The following is a 5,000-nucleotide window of genomic DNA, read 5'->3' on the forward strand; positions in this document are numbered from 1 at the left end:
TTGTTTGCGACGTTTGAAATGAGTCAACCGACATGTGTTTATAACATGTTTGACTATGCGTGTGGAAGCACCATCAGAATTTAGAATCACTTTCAACTTTAGGTAAAATCATAATATTAGCTCCTCATTTTAAAGGACACAGAAGCGGTCTCGTCTTGTGCCGAGAACAGACAAGAGACAAAGGAGGACAGAGCGGACAGGCAGACTGACATCTGACAGCAACGGGCATCACTGGAACACTCAGAGCAGTTCCAAGACAGCCCAGCAGACCACAGTCTGCCTCCTGCATTTCCCAAAGATACTTGGGACGTCACTCTCAAAATTCCCAGTAAACGTTTATTATTATTTCGAAACAGATGTAGTTTAATTAAGAAATAAATAAATGAATAAGTAAATGGATGGATAAATTGATAGTGTCTTATAATGAAATATATAACAAATGGAAAATAAACAATACTAAATATTCCCAGTACATGTCTATAATTTCGGAACAGATGAAGAGTTTAATAAATGAATAAATGTTTACATAAACTAATAAATATATAATCGATTACAAAATGAAAAATGAAAAATATATCAAATAAAAATACAAAAAATACCTGAATAAAATTACTGAATAATATGCAACCCAGGTCAACTATACCTCTCCTTGCTTGCAGTCAGAAAACACTTCAAATACCCACATACCTGAAACACAAGAAAAATGCCAACTAGAGTACAGAATAAATAACCATTTCAGAAATAATATTCAAAGTTATGCTCTTATACTTTATAATGACTGTTTTCATAAGTTTATCCATCGCAGAAATAAAACTATCTCTAACCCAGCTCCTCTTGGATAAGTCACTTTAAAGTCCTTGTAACTGAAAGGGAAGAGCCAGAATAAAAGGAGAAGGAGGGGAGATGATAAAAAAGGAATTAAGAGGAAAAATGAACAGCGAGGAGACGAGAGGAGGAATACAAATATTTTGGAACACTTCTTTCACCTCTCGAGAGGATCATTTCTCTCTCTTTCACACCGAGAGTTTAGCTTGTGCTTTCAGAGAGAGAGAGAGAGAGAGAGAGAGAGTCACAAGAAGCAGATGTTGAGTGAGATTCTGTAATAGCTATGAACATATAAAACATAAACATCAAATATGTACTTTAGAAATTGAAACTGAAACATAAATATCTCAAATGTTTTACGACTACACAATAGACAGTTAAAATCCATTTACATTTAAACAAACTCCTACAAAACTACAGAGTTCGAACGAATGAAAAATATGTCTAAAACAAACATTGAAAGAACAGGGTAAAAGAATAATAACCGAAAATGAGAATACTGACCTCCTGCAAATTTACAATCAATGGATTTTACCTCTGTATTTACTGTCATTTCAAAGCACTGACATTCCAGGTTATACTGACCCTTTGCCAAATGCATATGAACCATTAGTGAATAGTCTCTCTCTCTCTCTCTCTTCTCTCTCTCTCTCTCTCTCTCTCTCTCGACTCTGTCCCTGTTGGGCCCGGATGGAACGCCACCGAATGTTTGTCAGAAATATAGAGGTATAAATTATTCTGTTAAATTATTTGTTGTTATTGGCGAAGACAGTGACCTCATTAGTTCATCATAACTCTCTCTCTCTCTCTCTCTCTCTCTCTCTAAAAACAACTTTATTATACGCCAACTACTACATTCACTATCAACCCTTAAGCTTTTGACTTTTAGCTAAAACTAATCTATCTCAATCCTAATCTATCCTAATCCTTCTTCTCATCCACTCTGGTCAACCTCAAGGATCCGGATAATCCTTGAAACATGGAAGTGAGTCCTTCCCAGGAAGAAGCGTGAAGGATACTGAAATGGTTTTGGTAGAGTCCTCAAGGAATTCATAGGATTTGGTTAGCGAAGCGCTGACGACCTTTTAATTGTATCTCGGGAATATCCATCTGTTACTTACTGTGTGGCTGCCAACTTAAGACTGACTACTTTGTTCAGACCGGGCAGTAACTGAATTTGCAGTTATTTTTTTGGAGTCTCCTCCCAATCAGTTCTCATCGTACGACCAGATCGACTGTGAGTGGCCACCCTTAGAGGGGGAGGGGGGCGTTGGTCACATCTCAACGAGCAACCCCTTAATATTTTTTTTTTTATGATGAACAAGAAACGTGAACGGGTCTTATTGATGAAAGCCGCCACCTCTTACACATGAATGCAAAGGACTTCTTTACTCGGCAAAACTTAGGTAAGTTGAAAGAACATTGATTGGGAAATGTAAAATTAAACAAATAATGAAAGCAATCTCTATCAAGAAAAAAAAAAATAAACTCTTTCCAGTGGGTAAAAAAAAAACATAGGTTGACAAAGGAAAATGGATGAAAGGAATAATTATGAAGGAAGAAACATGTTCTTTCCCGCGTTTGTCTCAACTCTGGGAAGTTCAAAAAGACAGATGACAGATCTGGAAGAGAACAATGTCCTGCTTGACACTTTCTTTCAGGCAGGTCTTTATAACTCTCGGCCAAAAAATTTCTGACTCACATCGGGATCGAACCCCAGATTCTTAAATGAGAGGCCAGGGCGCTACCAACTAGACCACACAAGTCATAAAATCAATTGGAATTTAGGTACTTCTGTACCTGAGGTTTTTCAAGACTTCCAGACCCGAAAAACCCAGGTTTAACAAATAAAATAACCTTTTAATTTTTTCTATTTAATAACTTGGCGTTCCCAAAAGTAGGGCTTTTTTAACCAAGGTCATTTTTGACGGAGGTACGAGAGGAATGAAAAGGTTATAAGAGTTAAATTGGAGATAGTTTTCTCAAAGTTTGGAAAAACAATTATCCAGTCGAACATCTATCTCTCTCTCTCTCTCTCTCTCCCTCTCAGCAACAGAACAAACAAACAAACAATCTTTTCCGTCAAAACAAATAACAACAGACCAAATAGATTACTTTTCTACTGTTTACCGAAAATGTAAAACTTAAATTTATCTAATAAAATAATCACTGACCACATTCATGGTAGCTTTTTCAACAATCAAGCCACAGAAATAGTTTCATTTATCAAATAGATTTATAGCAATTATTCATTAAAATAAAACAAAATGCAATAAATTGTGCATTAAATCATTTCCTGCACTCGAGCAACTAAGCCCAGGTCATCAATGACGAGATTGACAGGTCCTCCTTCTAAAGCGTCCCACAGGAGAGACTGATAATTATTCTAACTCGTTATCAATAATATTTTTCTTCAGATTTCCAATAATTCCATGGAAATGGCAACTTACAAACCAGGTAAGACGAACAATATACTCTGGAGCCCTTTCGGAGCTTCTTCTTAAAGGAGGTGAAGACTCCTATAATCGAAGGTCTTAGTCGGAGCCTTCATTAACCAAACTATCCACTAATTACCATTTTAATGACCACATTATCGCTCAGTTACCAGCAATTTATAAATTGTAATACCCTCTGTTTTTCTTTTTTCTTTTCTTAAGGCTCTGAGACACTTCCCTAAATTTAAAGCTTTTAATTCCTTCTTTTTGTTTGATTTAAAGGGACGTTTTTCATCTTAAACTTACAATAGGTTTAGGAGGATTTTACAAGGGGTGTTTGGAAAGAGCGAGGGAGGGGAGGGGAGGGGGGAATTAGGAGGGAGATGGAGAGCTACTATGGAGAAATTATTTCCCTCTCTCGTTTGGTTGAAAGGGACGTTTCCATCTTAATCTTAAAATATGTTTAATGAAATTAAAATGAGGTGTTTGAGAAGATCGGGGTGGGGGAGGACGGAATATGAGAGAGAGAGAGAGAGAGAGAGAGAGAGAGAGAGAGAGAGAGAGAGAGAGAGAGAGTCTAATATTCTGAATCACTGTACTTATTTCAGCGTATTTTAATAATTCCAAAGTCTTTCTAGATTAAATTTGAATTATGATTGCAGGACATTAAAATGAAAAAAAATTGTCCTATTTTCAAATCCGGAAACAAATCCCTGTAATCACCACTAAACCAAACATTATATCACACTAAATAAATATAAAAATACAGAAAGCTGCCATATTCAGTCATCAGAGAAACCTTCTCTGAACAGATGTTTTTCAAATCTGTCTCTTTCGAGAAAAAACAATAATTGTTTCCTCCCACGAAACTCGAAAGAAAAAAAGAAAAGAAAAACTTGACAGAAATTCCTCAAGCGCTGGAAACAGAAATTCATAGAAATTCATGCAAATATTCATACTAATTCACAGCAGAAAATACGAATTTGTTAAGAACTTCAGAGGAATTCCTGCTCTGAAGCACAGGCAATTCTCGTCAGAGTTTCTTGAAACAAAAAAGCGCCTTCGGATAAAACTGTTTTCTGTCAAGTTTGGGGCAATTTATTAGAGAAGAAGAAGAAAGAAGGAGAGGAGCGATGGAGGAGAGGAGGAGGAAAAATAGAATATTTAATCTCTGCGTAACAGGACAGGTTCAAGTTTTAGGAAATTATATATATAAACATATACATACATACATACATACATACATACATACATATATATATATATATATATATATATATATATATATTATATTAGATATATATATATATATATATACTATATAATACTACATACATATACATACATACATACATACATACATACAACATACATACATACATACATACATACATACATATATACATACATATACCTATATATCTATATATATATATATATATATATATATATAACTATATATATATATATAATAATACCTGGGCACTGTGGTGGGACTTTGAAAAGGTACACTTGAATTAGTACACTTTGAACAGTTACGCATTGAATAAGTACACTTTGATTAGGTACACTTAAACAGGTACACTTTAACTAGGTAGGCTAAAATAAGTACACTTTGAGAAACATAGCAGAAAGCTTCGTGATGACTCTTGGTAAAGAAATAAAACGAAGATTCCTAAAGGCAATCACAGTAATATTCCAGGCGATTGATATTCCAGAGGCGTCGAGTCACCTTCAAAG

The sequence above is a fragment of the Macrobrachium nipponense genome, chromosome 25, assembly GCF_015104395.2.
Source record: "Macrobrachium nipponense isolate FS-2020 chromosome 25, ASM1510439v2, whole genome shotgun sequence".
Classification (NCBI taxonomy): Eukaryota; Metazoa; Arthropoda; class Malacostraca; order Decapoda; family Palaemonidae; genus Macrobrachium; species Macrobrachium nipponense.